Source organism: Sciurus vulgaris (assembly GCF_902686455.1).
Source record: "Sciurus vulgaris genome assembly, chromosome: 13".
NCBI classification, from domain to species: domain Eukaryota; kingdom Metazoa; phylum Chordata; class Mammalia; order Rodentia; family Sciuridae; genus Sciurus; species Sciurus vulgaris.
This window is the reverse complement of record NC_136474.1, coordinates 7,238,015-7,257,538: the sequence shown is the minus strand read 5'-3', so window position 1 is coordinate 7,257,538 and position 19,524 is coordinate 7,238,015.

Here is a 19,524-nt window from a genome sequence, read left to right as displayed (position 1 = left end):
GAGGATGTAGGGGAGCCACCCATGTAACCCAGTCCAGAGGAAGCTAGAGTTGAGCTCCTTCCTACAATGTTCCAGATATTCTTGTAGGTTTTTTATTTTATCTTGTACAATGCCAGAGAAGTTGGTGTAGAAACAGCACTCTTCACCAAGGAACAGGCAAAGCCTTCCTTCCTTTGCTGTTAGCAGATCCAAATCATGACGATTTTGCAGGATGACAATGGCCAAGAATCAAGTTGAGCCTATAGATCTAAGATGGTACTGACAACATATTGCATATTGTCAAATATCTGTTAAGAAAGCTTATTATAGAGAGCGAGAGATGTGCTTATTCCTGAAATTCCTGTCCCTACTTGTGTGGCCACTCCTATCCCTAGTACTGCCCTTTTTGCTTGTGGGTTGGAGTGCTACTCAGTTGGTATGGGTAGGGACTAATTATTAGGGAGGATTGTGACCTCTGGGAATAAGAGGGAAAGAGCACATATTCCTGTCCAGTTACCAGGGAGCACATTGGATGCTGGTCCTCCACAATAAAAAACTGTACCATTTGGGGCACATAGGGGTGTATTTGCAGTGGGAGTAGTGATGTTTTTTCCACATATATTAGGGTTCAAAGACCCCACGTCCTCAGTTTGATTAGAGGTTGAGCTAGGAAGAAAACAGGGGAGGAGCCAAAGGGGGGTATGTATATTTCACCATAGAGGGGCAGTGTAGGGCACCTGGAGGAGAAGGTTATGGTTTCCTTAGGGGTTAGCAGAAAACCTGTGACCCTAAGGGGTTCGTTGCAAAAGTAAAGCCGCAGTCTTCTACAAGAGGGGTGTTAGTGAGATTTAAAAGCTGAAAGGTAGCCTGCAAGATGGCCTGAGTTTCGGGATCAAGGTTAAGCTCTCCCCTCAGCTCTGGTAAGGCTAAGGGGTGATAAACAGGGAACCTAGAGCTTAATTCTGCTAGGCTGGCATGTAATTATAGGTCATTGTACATGCCTTAGGACAGGGAAGGGGCCCTGAAGGTTTGCTAGGTAGGGGCATGGATGTTTTCCAGCATGCACTATCACCTATTTTGACCCCACAGCCAGAGGTAGCAAACACTATGGCTGCCCACTTACTGTGGGGGGCCCACTGAAATGGTAGTCATAAAGACTGTGAATTGGAGTAGGGATCTCATAGTAAATTATGGGCTCTCAGTGTGATTAGAATACTTGAGGTAAACATCCAAAAATGTGATGCCTAGGATGAATGTCAGAAGAGAGATGATGAGAAGTCCAGAAACAATGAGGTAGAGAATCCAAAAGAAGGAATATTATACCTCAAGAGGGTGTGCTCTTGGGTGAATTATATTGTTCTGGTTGATGGTGTTTGAGGTTCCTGTCAGGCACCCAGATAGGGTTTGGTTCTCCAATTGGGAACACACATGTAAAACGTCTGCCAGCACTTATGAGCAGGTCAGGGCCATGCCAGCATCCAGTTAATGGATCTTTCCATTGGACTTCAATCTTAAGGTAAGTAACTTGATTTGCCCAGTGTCATTGGAAGGCAGTTAAGGGTTGGTTTTTTGAAAAATTTAAAATATTTAATGTAAGCATTGCTATTCTTAATTGATCATGGGGGTTATTTCCCTTTTTTGTTTTATTTGTTGATCTTTTAAAGTTTTATTATGTCTTTCAATTATGGCTTGCCCTTTCGGATTATATGGGATCCCTGTGGTGTGTTTAAATGCCAATTGTTGAAGAATTCTTGTAATCATTTACTTGTAAAACAGGGCCCATTATCTGTTTTGATCTGTTAAGGCAAGCCTAAAATGGAAAAACATTGTAAGAAATGGCTTTCAGCATTCTTGGCCTTTCCACCAGAGTGTGCAGTGGCCCAGCAGGCATGGGAGTAAGTATGAATAGACATAAATATATATTTTAGGTTGTAAACCTCTGGGGTTTACCCTGGGGGGTTGGAGAGGTGGAATCTGTAAGAAAGGTAGGCAAGATTTGCAGGGTCTTACAATCTTTTTAAAATCCTTTAAGGGGACCAAAGGAAACTTATTATGTAACTCTCTTCAATTTAAATGGGTCAAGTCATGAAGGCCTTGGACTAGTTGTAAGTCCTGTTGAGGTTGGACCACAGCTATTGAGGTCCCTGATGTGGCTGACAGGTTGGCCACAGCATTGCCTTATGCAAGGGAGCTGGGTAGATTTTGATGTCCTCTTAGATGCTGTAAGAATATATGGGTTCAGCATGCTCCTTTAACAAGGACTGTACCTGGATCATCAAGGGGGTAATAGGATTTTTATCTAACTTGATATATGAGAAGACCAATGTGGGTAACAGGTTTACCACATATAGGCTATCTGAGAAAAGATTCATGGGTTTTTGTACTTGAGTTAGGGCCAGAGCAATTGCATATAACTCCTTAAATTGTGCTTACCTGATAACTGGTTCAAAATGGGTAATCACTTCCTCTTTCACTAATCTTGGAGAAGGGGGGTAAATTACAACAGCAGATCCCTTTTTTCCTCTATCTGTGAATACATTTACAGCTTTAGGGAGGGGTTTAGTGAAAAAAGTGTAGGGGGTGCCCATTTCAGTTTTGAAAATGAGGACATCCATTTGGTTGACATATAATGGCAGTCAATCTTCCCTAAGAAGCCCTCCAATGCACAGGATACTCTATTGTTATTCCTTTGAACCCATTCAAAATCTGACAGGCAATAGGGCACTGTCAAAACATCAGGCTCTTTTCCATAGTGCCTAAGGGTAACATCCCTACCTTTAATTATAAGGTCAGCCCATTGGTCAAGGCAAGCGTAGACCCTAGGAGCCCCCCCATGACTGCATGTATCCATTGAAGGGGCTCTCCCCACTGAGTTGGGACTGCAGTGGACAGCTGAGAAATAGGGAGAATCCAGAGGCTAAGGGGGTCTTCAGGTTGGTATCAAGCCAACTAGGTAAAGGGCTACTTGTTTTTTGTTTTTTTGTTTTGTTTTGTTTTGTTTTTTGCAGTATATGTTGATGTCTGTAACAATGAGGGTAACAATGTCTGTAGGATCTTTGTCCTGTAGCAGGTCAAAGAGAGGGAGGATATCCTCCATAGAGATAGGAAGCCATGGTGTGTCAACCAATTAAGCTCACCTATTAACTTTTGTAAATCAACCAAGGAATAGGAGGATTGGAGGAGTAATTGAGGCTTAAGGGGACAAACAGAATCCAATTTGAGCTCAGTTCCCAGTATATTGAAGGGAGGGACAGTTTGAACCTTATTAGATATATGTAGTCCTCCTTTCTCCAAAAGGCCTTGGAGTTCCTTGTATGCAGAGTGTAGTTTTAAGGCATCAGAGGCTCCTATGATAATATAATTCATATAAATATACAAAGTAATTTGTGGCCTTTTTTGTAGGGGTTGAAGGAGCTCAGAAACAAAATGTTGAAAAAAGGCAGTGCTATTAGTCATGCCTTGAGGTAGAACCACATATTCATAACATTCATCTGGCCCTTGGTAATTGGTAGAGGGCACTGAGAAAGCAAACTTCTCACAATCATCTGGGTGGAGTGGTATTGAGAAGAAAAATTCTTTGATATCAATAACAAGAAGCAAGAGATCTCTTGGGATAGAGGAGACCCAGGGAAGACCCCTTAAAGTGATTCCTACCAGAACCATATGACTATTAATTTTCCTGAGATCCTGAAGCATCCTTCATTTTCCTGATGTGTTTTGAATGACAAAAACTGGACTATTCCAGGGGCTTTGAGATGGTCTGATATGACCTAAAGTCAGTTGTTCTTGTACAATATCTCTCAAATGTTGGAGCTTATTTTGGGGTAATGACCACTGTTCCACCCATAGTGGGGGACCTGGGAGCCATTGGATGGCTGGTGTCATTGGAACAGTGGCCTTTAGGATTGGGGGTGTGGCCTTACCCAGGGAGCCAGGACCTTTTGCCTAGAAGCCTCAAAAAGAGGGTCCCCTGAATAATTACTAAAAGAGCCAGGCAGATTGAACTGTTGTTCATATTCCTCCTGCTCAAGGAGGTCATCATACACTGCCTTGTGATCAGTCATTATATAGACCTCGGCTTCCCCCAAAATATCTTGCTGTAAGACTTGAGGCTACAAGGGGGCACACGTCTCCCTGAGCACCGTCCACATCCTGCCATTTGAGCCAATCTTTGGTCTCTTCTAATTTAGTATCACCTTCTACCTCAAGCAACTGGGGGCCAGAAACCAACCTCCATTGAGGGAGAATTTCCTCCTTTCTTAACATAGTCCTATCCACTCCAGTGTCAATGAGACAACAGAACTTCTTTCCCACTATAAAATGTCCATTTTTGACCTGACCCTAGAGACAATGGAACAGTCCAATGTGCCTCAGAGGGGCTATCAGGGGAGAGACCTCCTTTGTGTGATAGGGTTGGAGGGTGCCCCTTGATTAGTTTAAAGGTTTTCCCTCAATGTCAAATTTATATTTGCAATCCCTCTGCCAATGGAACCCCTTTCTGCATCTTGGGCAAGGCATCTTGGGGATGGCCAGCTTTTGAGCTGAATCCGTAGAGCATCCAGGTGGAGCCTCCGAATGCACCCTACCAGTGGGGCAATCCCTCTTGAAGTGGCCTGGTTACCTGCAGTCATAACATACTCCTTTGCCCTTAGTTGCAACTGTTGACAAGGCTGCTGTGAGAGCCTCAGCAAGTGAGCAGTTTGGGCCTGTAGGTCTGTGACCAAGGATTGAGACTGATGTGCTTGCATGCCAATATCTTTGGTAGCCACAATCCACCTTCCCATGGAGCGATCTTTCATCCCTGCACAGGCCAATTTGTGATAAGTCATTACTTCCCAAACTAACATTTTAACAAACTGATCTCTTAGGGGCCCTGGAGGAAATCTTCTCTGAAGGATTCTTTCTACCCTTTCAATGAAGGTTGTTAGGTCCTCAGTTGCCTTCTGCGTAATCCTGTGATAGGGGGTTCTGAGGGGCCCTCCTCTAGCTTTTGCCATGCTGCTAATCTTAGGGCTCTTACTTGTTCTTGGTATGGGGCCAGGATGGCAGCCTGTAAGAGGCCAGTAGAGAATTGGTCACTGGACCCAGAGAGCATTACATAAGTAACCGGGATGGGAGGGTTAGTGGCCTGGTTCCAATCAGTCGGAGCATGACATTCTTCATTTAAAAAAGCACACCCCTTTAGATATAAAGGACCAGGAAGGACAGCTTTAGTTAGGTTCTTCCAATCCTGAGTGGTGCACTGCTGGTGGGCAAGGCCCTGGAGGATGGTTTCAGCCCAAGGGGAATTGGGCCCATCCTCTGAAACAGCTTTCTTTAGTTCCTTTATATCTTGTGCCTCCCATGGGTAACATAGAGCAGGCTGGTTACACCCTAGATTAGCATTTACTGGGAAGACCATACAAGGAGGGGGAAGGTTACAGTCAGTGAGTTCTCTCCCAGTATCATAAAATGGCCGCTGGGAAGATTTTCCACCATTGAGACAAGATGGTGGCAATGAACCTCCCTGGGGCAGAAGTGGGCCCTCGCTATGTGTAGAAGATGGCTGCCCTTGTGGTTCCTTTGGATGGGGTGGTAGTAACCATTCCCCAGGTGAGGATGGGCAATAAGGAGGAAGGCAAGGGCTTTCATTGGAGTCTGATGTGGTCCCAGAATCAGATGCAGCCATGGGCATGTTAGAAGTGACAAGGGAAGGGAGCACGCCCCAACAAGGTTAGACCGGGAAAGGTAGGGCCAACTGACTGCCCGCTCCCAGCCCTCCAGGTGGAGGACAATCAGAAGCATCAGGGAGACCAGTCACAGCAGGAACTCATTTACTTAGAAAGTCACACAGCTTTTATGAAGGGTGAAGGCTAGGCAGGAACCAAACAGCTTAAAGATCAACAAGGCACAGGGGGTTCACACAGGTGAGAGTCCCATAAGACTATATGGCAAACACGAGCTGATTACATTTGCAGAACTGTTGTTAACCAATCTCTGACAGTGGTCCAATTTTTTGTCATTAACTTTTGAAACTGCCTTTGAGGCCTTGATCTTGCTCACCTGGCAGGAAGTAAGGAGCCAGCTGAGTTAGTTAACGTACCATTAGTCCCAACACAATGCCCCATGTGCATTTACCAATGACAATAAGCAAAAGTTTGGGGTTCTTATAAAAACAGTAAATGAACCAGACATCACACATCTAGAAAACCATACAGGGTCTGTTCAACTAGGTGAATTGACGGCTGTAATTCAAGTATTTCTTCTATGCCCAGAAACCCCCATTAATGTTTTGTGATAACAAATACCCTGTACAAGTAGCAAAAGCACTCCCCTTTTCTGTGTTCAGACCAACAAATAAACCAATTGATCAAGCCCTCCACACCTTAAATGAACTTACTGAAAGCAGACAGTTTTCATGGTATATTACCCATGTACAATCCCACACAAATCTGCCAGGGATCATTGCTCAGGATAATGATAAAATAGACAAAATTATCTCATGTTACTCCATTTTGTTGAGTGCCTTAGAGCAAGCACACATACTACATACTAAGTTTCACATGTCAGCTTGCAATTTGAAGGTTTTGTTTCCTGAACTCACTTTGGCACAATGTAAACACATGGTGCAAGCTTGTAAACATTGTGCCCCTATGGCACCACTTAGTTCCTTACAACCCCAAGGAGTTAATCCTAGAGGCCTATCCCCTAACAAGATCTGGCAAATACATGTTACCCATTATTCCTTCATTTGGCAAATTAAAGTATGTACATGTCATTGTGATCAACTATTCCAAGCTCAATTTTGCTATTGCACAGTCTGGAGAAAAAAACCTCAAATGCAATAAAGGCTATAAAAATGGCTATGTTAATGATGGGAGTTCCTTGGGCCATAAAAACTGATAATGGGCCTGCCTACACCTCTTCCAGGTTCCAATAGTTCTTAACATCATGGCGTATCTCCCACACAGCTGGCATTCCATATAATCCACAAGGGCAAGGAATAATTGAAAGGACCAATCACACATTAAAGGAAATGTTGCAAAAACAGAAGGACATTCATATATGCCTGGACCCTAACCTCACACACACATTCTATTTACACTTAATTTTCTCACATTTGATAGCAATGGAGTGAGCCCACTTAGCTAGGTCATACGATCAAGATGAACTTTTTCCATAGCTGTTTCAACAAGCTTGAGAGCTGTTTGAGTCTTAGGGGTAAGGATCGCTTAGAAAGGGGATCAGAATCACCTTGAAAAATATCAAACAGGGGACCTGAACTTGAGGTGGGTAAATGAAGGTAAGGTCTAATCCAACTAATATCACCCAAAAATTTTTGGAAATCATTTAAAGTTCTATGTTTGTCCACCCAAATGGCAATTTTTATGGGATTAACCATATTTGCATTTATGATAGATCCCAGGAAGTTTTTTGTGTCTGTCATTTGTACTTTATTAATGGCAATATATAAGCGCCATCTTTCCAGTGACTTTAGTAAGGAATTATAACATTGCTCTAAGACAGTTTTTTCCTTATGAGCTAACAAAATATCATCCCTATAATGACAGATTAAAAGTTGAGGGTAAATTTGTTGATACACACCGGTGTGGAAATTAATCTGATTACTTTGCCTTTCATATGGTCCTTGACCTGTCAGCATGTTTATATTCCATTGAGGATTGCCCACAACTGCATTACATCAGGCAGTATCAGAACATAACTCCTGGTTAGCCACATTCCACATGAGATATTGTCCCCCTGATAAACATGCTTTTGCTAAATTACCCCAATCAGTCGGAGTAAGATTTTGACTTGCAACATTCTCTAATAAAGAAATGGTAAATGCAGCTTGTACTCCATAGGATATAACTACCTCTTTTAACTGTTTTACTAATTTTATATCTAATATGTGATGATATCTCTGATTGTTTTGATCTTCAAATACCGGGAATATTGGGAACACTGATCAAGATTCTACATCAGCCCACTGTCTGGGGGCTGCCCCTGTGCAGCAGGTACATGCACCCCTACAACTTGGAAAAGAGTGGTGATCTGGATTATACGCCGGAGGGTGTGGTGTGGTAGGGGTTAAATGCCACTGAGGGAACTTCTTTTCTAGCTCTGTCTCAGACAGCTCCTGTTCTTCAGAGCCATATCCCTGTTCTGAACCTGAACATCTATTTTCTCTTGTAGAAGCTCAGTTTGATTGTTCTTCTTTTACAGTTTCTAATATCTTTTCCCCTTCTCTTAACTGCTCTTGAAATTTTGGTTTTTTGGAAGTCAGACAGAAATGAACTAATGTCCATATCACCACCACAACAACAAACAGAAATGAAACAAGAAAAGATAACACAAATAACACCTTACACATATTCATTTACTACAGGACGTCCTTTTCTGTCTCTTGGGACAGACTTTCATTACATTCCCTCACTAGGGGAATCTTCCGTTATATTCCCTCTCTAGGGGAAACTTCCGTTAAAACCTTAAGGCAACCATTTCCTCAAATAGGAAAACCTGCTAGTTGATTGTGCTAGTGAAAAATTTTCTTCTTTATTACTTACCTGAGCACTCACCATGCCACATATGGGCCACCACTTGCCCCTTGCTGTGGACTAGCTGGACAATCAACATGTTCACTTCATAAGTTCATGAAGCAGCTTCCGCTTTATTCAGATAAAACCCTCAATATATAAGCAGTCTCATGCATAAGCAATTGTAACCAGATATGTCCATCCAATCCTATTAAACGTCAAGCAATCATGAGCTCAAGCATACATGTAAGATATATCTCTCCATATGCTAAGCTACTGACCTAATTATCATAGAGCCAATGGTAAATGCTTCCTGTTTTTTCTCAAGGCACATTCAGCACACACTTTTGCTCTCTGCCAGTCACCATCTTAGATACATGTGGCATAACCCTGGGCCCCAGGTCTCACCCACCATACTTGATGGCCTAGGATCAGACTTCCTTAACAGGACTCCCATAGCACAAGAAATAAAAGCAAGAATCAATAACTGGGATAGATTTCTAAATAACTAAATAGCTTTCTCTCAGCAAAGGAAACTGTCAGCAATGTGAAGAGAGAACCTGCAGAGTGGGAAAAAAATATTTGCCACTCATACTTCAGATAGAGCACTAATTTCCAGAATACATAAAGAACTCAAAAACTCTACACAAAGAATACAAATAACCCAATCAACAGATGGTCTAAGGATATGAACAGACACTGCACAGAAGATCTACAAGCAATCAACAAACATATGAAAAAATGTTCACCATCTTTAGTAATAAGAGAAATGCAAATCAAAACTACATGAAGATTTCATCTCACCCCAATTAGAATGGCAGTTATCAAGAATACAAGCAACAATACGTGTTGGGGAGGATGTGGGGAAAAAGGTACACTCTTACATTGCTGGTGGGACTGCAAATTAGTGCAGCCACTCTGGAAAGCAGTGTGGAGATTTCTTAGAAAACTTGGAATGGACCCTCCATTTGACCCAGCTATCGCACTCCCCGGTCTATACCCAAAGGACTTAAAATCAGCATTCTACAGAGGTACAGCCACATCAATGTTCATAGCTGCTCAATTCACAATAGCCAGACTGGAAGCAATGTAGATGTCCTTCAATTGATGAATGGATAAAGAAACTGTGGTGTATATATACAATGAAATATTACTCAGATAAGAATAATAAAATTATGGCATTTGCATTCAAATGGATGAAATTGGAGAATATCATGCTAAGTGAGATAAGCCAATCTCAATAATCCAAAAGATAAATGACCTCACTGATAAGCAGATAATGACACATAATGGGTGGTGGGAGGGGGACAAGAATGGAGGAAGAAGGGACTGTATAAAGGGAAAAGAGGGGTGGAAGGGATGGGGGAGGGAAAAATAATAGAATAAATCAAACCTCATTAAAAAATAATAATAATAATAATAATAATAATAATAATAATAATAATAATAATAAAATTTACAAGAGAGTTCTTTGGCACAAACTTTTGTCTTGTCTTTCAAATATTTTCTCTTTATACTAAAAATATGTGTTCCACATAAAACTGAATGCAAAGGAAGGTGCAGCTTGTTATAGGGTGTATACATGCACAATTCAGCATACACAGAATTAAAAGTAAAAAAAAAATCACATTCTTATTAGTTCCACTGAAAACATTAGGAAAAGTTCTTCACTGTCAACAGTGTTCAATGCAAAAGAGCTAACAGCTTATAAAAAAATTAAAATTTACTTAATGCAAAAATGGATTTTTATATATACTTGAATATATAAAAACAGTTTTTAAAATGCCAACATAAATGTAGACTATCCATGTTATGAAAAGTGCAAACCAAATGGAATGAGGTTTTCACAATGTCCTTCTTTTGATACAGGTAAACTAGCCCAGGGGGACAAACTTGATCAGCTAATGAGACAATTTCATCCAGACTTCATGAAAATATCTGAGAGTTCAAAGAAAGCAGTTTTGGAGACACAGCTCTGTCCAGATGTGATGGGCACTGACATGTGAATGTTAAGCAGTGTGGGAAACTACAGGGGGCAAGAAATTTAAAATAATTATTACAAATCCCCTGGGAAAAAATGGAGTTTCCTAAATTCTCAAACAGACCACGGTACTTTGGTTCTCTCATCACCCTTGTGATAGATTAATTTGCAATCCATTTTATAGAATGATTTACAGATGACAATTGCAAGATTACCTAGAGCAAAGAAGAATAAAGCCCATAAAATGTACTTAATTGTTCAATATGACAGGCTACTAGAAAAAAGTACATAATTTAGATGTTACTAAAGCATATTCAAATACTGTTTTTAGTAAGTTCTAGGACATCTAGGAATGCTGATCTGCTTTAAATATTGAGGGGAAAAATTAAATCAGGCTCTATAAATAGGTAATTTCTAATACTATATTTTGGAATTTGTTTTCAGATTTCCAGAGCAGTACTAAGATGTTTCTCAGTAAACTAAAAATGAGGATTGTTTATCTTGAAGTATTTAGAAGTATGTCTTTTAAAGTTGAAAATGTATTTAAAATTTTTTTGTTCTACTTAGTTATACATGACTACAGAATGCATTTAGTTTCATTGTGCACAGTTTATTTTTTTGTTTTAGTTGTCAATGGACCTTTATTTGTTTATATGTGGTGCTGTGCATCAAACCCAGTGCCCCACACATGTTATTCAAGCCATCTACAATGGATCTCTAAACCTCAGCTCCTGAAAAAAAAATTTCACTGAAAAATAATATCAAACTTATTAGAAAGATGACCCTTAAGAAAAAAAAATAAGTGTACAGTTAATTTCTATATTGCTAGCAACTAAGATTATAAATAGCAATATAAAAAGGTATATATTTTACTGACAAGTGTAAGGTCTGAAGCAAATCCATCATCTGTGCTCCCAAATGAACAAGTTGAAGTAAAGGCCTCCTGTTAATACTAACTATCTGAACCAAGATGTTTTATTACCTAGGATCATATATGTCAATATGATTTCCTATGCTGTCTTGTATCTTAATTCCTTTTTAGTCCAGAGTAAGTTTAAATATTAAACTTCCGCACTAAATATCAAAATATAAAGCCTGGCACCTGTTAGAAAAACAATAAATATATGTAGAACAAGTAAATAGATTTTTTCACTTTTTAGACTTTCAGTAAATTATTTACATCTGTGCTTTCTTGCTTATCAAGGGCTCTCATTTCAATTAATATCTAGGGGCTACAAATGAGCAGACAATTAAAGTTCTGATTACATAAATATCCCAGCTAATATGCAGCAAAATATTAATCTTGTCTGTTGTTTTAAAGATCACTGACTTCTGCCCCTAACTCTTTATTTCTGTACCCTCAGTTGTCACAGTTCTCAATTACCCTGGCTTTGCTGGCATGTTTCTTAGTCCTTTTTATGGACTCTTTACTACAACTTCCCTTTTTTCCTACACATAATGAGTTTTTAGTAGATATGTGAGTGATAAAAGTACAAATTATATTGAATATAAGACATTTAAAATATGGTCCAGAAAGTAGCTAATGTTGGGGACATGTCTGGCAGAAGTCCCAAGCAAAACTGGAACCCAGTGCTCCAGGTCAGACCACATTTGTTTTTGGACTTTATTCCCTCCCATTTCCTGTTCTTTAGCATCTAATCTATAGAGTACAAATGATCAAATTAACCCTGTGGCTTCAGAAGGATGTTTGAGATGGCTGGCTTGAGATAACCTGGGGCAACTTTAAGAAACCAATAGGAAGATGTGCTTCATATAAAGGCAGATCAGTTCCTGACTGAGGGCAGTGTGTTGGGTGTGATACAGGAGGGAGGGGAGGGGAGAGGATCATAGTCCTTTTTATGTTGCAGCATAAGCCAGACTTCTGTCCTGGGCCTACTTTTCTCCATAGCCATACCTTGGCCTGACAACATTTCAATTTTCAGCGTCCCCAGTCAGTGCAGTGCTTCTTTTCCAAGAAAGATGATCTTCTCTGGTGCTCTAAGTCAGTGAGTGTAGTGGTTGAGATTAAAACTGAATTTTAATCAGGCTCTGACACTTACTAGAGTGTGATCTTGGGTAAACTGGTCAATATATCTTTGTCTTAGTTTCCTCAACTTTAAAATAGCACTACTGGTAGTATTAAATGAAAAATCATGATGAGTAGCCCACAATGGCACACAGGAAGCCTTCAATTCACATAAGCTATTGTTACTAAAATATTGACAGTCTCATAGTCAGTCAGTTTGCCTCTTCTTCATTTTCACTACTTGCTTATTTCTCAAACTGAACTCAAGTTCTTCTCAATCTTGCCTCTGAAATGTCTTCAAAATTGATTCCTATGTCCACTCTCCCTTCAGTATTTGAAGTAGTGTAATAATTTTCTCCTATCTTCCTGTTCCTTCCACTTTCTATTGAGTTCTTCCTTCACATGGATATCACTCTTGAAGGTATAAAAACATACTAAGGTGGAACACTTCAAGACCCATCTCTCCTTTTCAAAATTCATCTATCACCAGATCTCTTCCTCAATATGCTTTCCCTATCCAAACTAGGCAGGTCTACTAGGTTCTAAAATATGCTTTGCTCTCTATCAAAATCCTCTCCCTTCTCCCATCTCAGGTCAGGCAGCACTTCTTCCTCAGAATCTGTCCAGTTCCTGGATGCGAAGTACCACTCAGTTCCTGCTCACTTTGTTTACTCTCCTGTTAATTCACGGGTCCTATATCTCTAACATTTCCTGCTTTAGAGCACTGCAGATATTTACTAGCTTAGATTTGTCAAACTAAAAATTTCAGCACAGTCTCAAATGCAAATATAAACTAGTTCCACCAGCTTTCAACATTTATCTGTACTTATGGGTACATTTCAATGTTGATAAAAATCTATTTAAAAAGTTGGAATGGAACAGACATGTAAGCTCAAAATGCCAAATTATCCAATTGAATAAGACATTTCACTTTATTTGTAAATCTGGATCCTTGATATTCAACATTTAGCACAGTGTCTTTGGCATCTCTTTATAAAATATATCTCAGTTCAAAAGCTTACCTCTTCCAGAAAGCCTTGTGCCTTTTCTTCTTATTTGGAATTCTGTAATATATTCTATAACCTGCTACAATGATTGTAGATGAATGAACATTTAATATACATGAATGGTCATGTGCAGAAATTCCTTAGCTTTGTCAGTTGTCACACTCAGGTTTCCAGCCTACCATAACAAAGATCACAACAGGAAAACTACTAGCATCACTTAAAATTTGTTGTAGACCAAGACTATTTTGTTTCCTTTGCCAGTACATTAATAGCATATGTGGAAGGGGTTTGTTATTTTGAAAGAAGATTACTTTTATAAGTTTAGTGGGAACATAACCATAATTAGAATAGTGAATATCCATCAATTGCACCATCTCCTTTCAGAAAATCTTCCTCGTATCCTATTTTTTGTTTATCATTTTAAAAATTGCTCTGTTCAACTATTCTTTTAATTGGAAGAATAATATTTTAAGTGGTGCAAAATTGTTTTCCCTTAATTCCATGATCCAACCAAGAAAAGAGGAATCAAGGTCATGAAACCCATCAGTCATCCAAACTGGGTTGTAGTTTTTTGTGTGGGGGCTGCCTTTTGAATGTCACCAAGAGAAAAACAGGAAAAACTACAATTTAAACTCTCAAGCAAGTAGTTTATAAATGCTGTAATAAAGCCAGGTATATTGAAACAGGGCTAAAATCCTAGTAACTCAGGACTGGGACAAGAGGATCACAAGTCCAAGGCCTACCTCAGCAAATTAACAAGACCCTGGCTCAAAAAAAAAAAAAAAAAAAAGTGCTGAGGATACATCTCAGTGGTAGATCACCCCTCACCAAACACAGTGCGATTTATTCTGCAGATTTCTAAATGTAAACTAGGAACAATTGGCCTTCAGAAATTAACAAAGTATCACTCCTGAACCAAGGACATTATTAGGCAGTTGAATGAAATATTTATGTCAGACCCTATCAAAGACCTAAAGAACTCAGCAATATTTATTTTAATACAAAATCCAGGTGATTGGATCTTAATTTTCAGAACCACTGGGTACATACTTCCCAACTCCCAGAGATCCTGAATGTGTAGAACAACTGTGGACATGAACAATGCTTATTGTGGGAATACTGGATGAGAAAATTAGCATAATTCCTGTCATTCCCCAAACTTTTTCTAGATATCACCAAGCCATATTTTAATTGTGGGAAGAATTCCCAATAAGGAGGGAAAGGAGAGGACATTCATTGTTTACAAATATTGCTGAATTCCACAGAGGTTGTGGGTTCTGCCCCCAGAAACTCACTAACCACATAAGTCCTTTCTGCTCTACAGAGTCCCAGAGTTTTGCTGTTCTAACCTTGAGCCTTTAAGACAATGAGGTCTTTTATCACCAGTTTCCAATAAAACCCTAAATCTTATTGTGTACATCATACTTCTGGCACAGAGATTGTACTTGATATGTATAATTTTAACAATGGATTAGGATGCCAAGACTAAAGCTTTTTAGAAGTACTAGATTTGCTGATTGCTGATTTTACTTAAAATTACTAGTTTTTGCTTCTCTAAGTTAAAATGGTTAAAACTCAATGTTTTGCTGTGTGTGATTAAAGCTTGTATTCATGTGATAGGAATAAGAGCCAGGGGAAAGAATGAAACCCATCATGATAGCCTACCCCAATTCCAGTAGTAAGCTAGAGAAGTGAAATAGCAATTAGAATCTCTTTAGCTTACCATTTTCCAATTAAGAAACTATATCTCATTGTGTACATAATACTTCTGGCACAAAGACGGTACTTGGCATGTATAAATTAGACAAGCAAACTGTCACAAAAGGTAAACAGACTTGATTATTTTAACCCTTACCTTTTGTTGATATCTCTTTATGAATTCTTTGGTATCTTTTCATTTAGATAGTCATTGATAATTACTGATATTATCTGTACTCTAGTAAACAAGCTAGATGCTTGGAGACACCTTGGGGAACAGGATACAATTCCAGTCCGAAGGGCCTACAGTCTACTAAAGTTTGCCAGATAAACAGGCTAAATGCTAAGTGCTAAATGGTGTGGGAGCCAAAGAACTGCAATCAGTTTTAAATGAACCACACTGGGGACACAGGATGCATGGTGGATCAAACAACTCTAGAGTTCTGTAGGGGGAGTTTTCACTGTGTCTAATCCTTCTTCATTCCTGTCCCTAGGATCTGTCCTGCCTATACTCACATATCCAAACAATAATAATGTGCATGGATGAGTAACAATGTTTTGGCAACAAAGAAAAAAATTACCAATATCCACATGATAGAAAGTGATACTACTGCAATATATTCTAGCTTTAAGTGAATAATAATGCTGTCCCAATACAAAGAGTTTGGCAAGATAAAGCAACTAAGTCTTCATTGTTTTTTTAATTTATTTTTCATCTTTATAGACAACATTTTAATTCATTGTACAGAAATGGTGTACAAATTTTCATTTCTATGGTTGTACACAATGCAGATTCATAACATTAATGTAATCATACATGTACATAGTGTAATAATGTCTTTCTCACTCCACCATCTTTCATTGCACTGCCCCTCCATCCTCACATTTCCCTGTATGCAATCTAATGTTCCTCCATTCTTCTCTCCCCCTCACCCCTATTATGTATCATTATCCACTTATTAGAGAAAACAACCTTTGGTTTTTTGGGATTGGCCTATTTCACTTAGCATGATACTCTCCAATTCCATCATTTTATTTGTAAATGCCATAATATTCTTTATGGCTGAATGATATTCCATCATGTATATATACCACAGTTTCTTTATCTGTTCATCTGTTTAAGGACATAGAGGTTGGTTCTACAATCTAGCTATTGTGAACTGAACTGCTATAAACATTGCTGTGGCTGCATTAATGTAGGATGCTAATGTGAAGTCCTTTGGGTATAAACTGAGGCATAGGATAGCTGTGTCAAAAGATGGGTTCACTCTAAGTTTTATGAGGAAACTCTATACTGTTTTCCAGAGGGGATGCAATAATTTGCAACTCCATGAGCAATGTATGAGTGTACTGTTTTCCCCACATCCACACCAACATCTATTATTCTTTGTGTCCTTGAAAATAGTCATTCTAATTGGAGTAAGATAAAATCTTACAGTTGTTTAATTGCATTTCTCTACTTACTAGACATGTTGAACACTTTTTTCTGTATTTGACAGTCTCCTGTATCTCTTCTTCTGTAAAGAGTCTGTCCAGTTCCTTGATCCACTTATTGACTGGTGTAAAGTACTGTAAGTTCTTTATAAATTTTGAAGATTAGAGGTCTATCTGAAGTGCATATGGAAAAGATTTTCTTCCTTTCTGTAGTTTCTCTTTTCACATTATTTATTGTATCCTTTGCTGAGAACAAGATTTTTAGTTTGACTCCATCCCATTTATTCTTTCTTTGATTTCTTGTGCTTTGGGAGTCATGTTAAGAAAGTCTGATCCTAAGCCAACATGATGAAGATTTGGGCGTACTTCTTCTTCTATTATGTGCAGGGTTACTGGTCTAATTCCTACATCTTTGACCCCTTTTGAGTTGAGTTTTGTGCAGGATGAGAGATAGAGGTTTAATTTCATTTTACTGCGTATGGATTTCCAGTTTTCCCAGTACCAGTTTTTGAACAGGCTATTTTTTATCCATTGTTATTGGCCCCTTGTATACTATGAGGTAACTGTATTTTTGTGGTTTTGTCTCTATGTCTTCTATAACATTGGTCTGCCTGTTTATTTTGGTGCCAATTCCATGTCATTATTTACTATTGCTCTGTACTATAGATTAAGATCTGGTATTTTGATACCTCCTACTTCACTCTTTGTGCTCAGGATTGTTTTAGTGTTTCTGGATTGTTTATACTTCCAGATGACTTTTATGATTGCTTTCTCTATTTCTATGAGGAATATCATTGGGATTTTAATTGGAAATCCATTAAATCCATTTAACACCTTTGGTAGCATGGCCATTTTGACAATATTAATTCTGCCCATCCAAGAACATGAAATGTCTTTAAATCTTCTAAAGTTTTCATTAATTTCTTTCTTCAGTGTTCTATAATTTTTATTATAGCAGACTTTCACTTCTTCTGTTAGATTGATTCCCAAGTGTTTTTATTTTTGAGGCTATTGTGATAGGAGTGGTTTTCCTAATCTCTCTTTCAGAGGATACAACATTTATTAATGGAAATGCATTAGATTTATGTTTATTGATTTTACATCCTGCTACTTTAAATATGAGCAAGAGATAAGATGTATATTAACAATACTAATTTACTATTTTTATGTCACAAGTATCATTTTTAAATATAAAAAGTGATGACAAAAAATAAATAATCTGGTCTCATTTTAATTTGTTGGTATGTAATCACATATGAATTCAAACATGAGTTCAAAATACATACCTTACTTTGAATAAGCAATATCAAATACTAAAACCAATGTGTGCTCATGTGTGTGTATATAAAATTTATCTGCCTTAAGGAAAATTTTTCACCCACTAATGGAGCAACTTACATAACAGGTATCTGGATTGCCTTTCCTTTGATGGTACATACTCAAATACTAAAAGCTAATGTTAACACATGAAAAAGAACAAAACAAATAAGTAAACACCTAAGGAAAATATGGAGCTGCTGTGTGGCTCAGTGGTAGAGCACTTTCCTAGGATGTGCGAGGCACTGAGTTCCATTCTCAGCACCAAAAATAAATAACTGAATACAACAAAGATCCATCAACATCTAAAATATTTTTAAATAAGTAAAATATACAAAAAAAGCAAAGTAAAAATAATTCCATCACAATGCAAGTATTTTTTACATTCCAACATTCATTTTCATTTCATTTTATGCATAAATAACTGATAAATTCATAATGTTCAGTGAATATGCAAATATTTTAAATGTTTATCTCCTTTTTTGAATTCATTGAGTAATAAACATGTTCTATGTTATACATTTTATATGGCTTCATTTTTACATAGTAAAATAATTAAGTTTAAATCTAATTTTAATTGGACTTTTCAACTTACCACTGTTAATAAAGAGCAAACATTAGCATTGAACTAAGTTTTCAGCATTCCATCCCAATGGAGGAACTGAACATAGTATTCTGAATGCTAAAATGGGATCTCAGAATCACTATAGTGGCAGACCCTAGAGACAATTATTTAACCTAAAGTCTTTATTCCCTTAAGTGAAAACAGTTTTAACACCCATATGATGGACCTTTTGTGAACGTTTAAGAAAGCAACATAGTACCTAGCGGAGGACGTCATTAATGTTAATTTCTTTCAAAGAGTTTATGCTATGCACTGAATGCTTAAGTGACCCCAAAATTTCTATGTTGAGGTTCTAATCTCTCAGGGTGACCGTTATGGATTTGAGCCTCTGGGAGGCAATTAGGTTTATATTAGGCCCTTCAGGAGGAAGCTCATAAAAAGGGAGGAAACCAGCTCTCCCACTCTCTTATATCTCCCTCCATACACAGGTGCCAGAGTTAAAGTCCAGGAGACCACATATTAGAAAGATAGCCCTCTACAAAACAGGAAGTAGGCCCTCACCAGCACCTCACCAGCACATTAAACTTATGAACTCCAGATCTGTGAGAAAACACATGTTTATTTTTCAAGTCACCCACTGTATGGTATCTTGTTATGGCAGCTTGAGTAGACTAGGCTAGATTATTTATAAAAATATCTTTTTAAAAAGAGAATTTGGAAAGCAAGATAATTTTCATGTCATCCCAATATACCATGAATTTACTAATCTACCTCCTCAAATACAGTATCCACTAACATAAGTTACTGCAGAACAACATTATGAGATTTATTGGTAGATGTATATTGATTTAAAAATTTCTCCAACAGGGAGAGAAAATAGGATAGGAACCAAAAGTTATACTCAATACATTTTCCTAGCCCTTGGCAATTATTCATTCCATCAACATTTTGCAGATATCAAAAGTAAACACCTACTACACTGTGAGCAAAATAATGAGAAA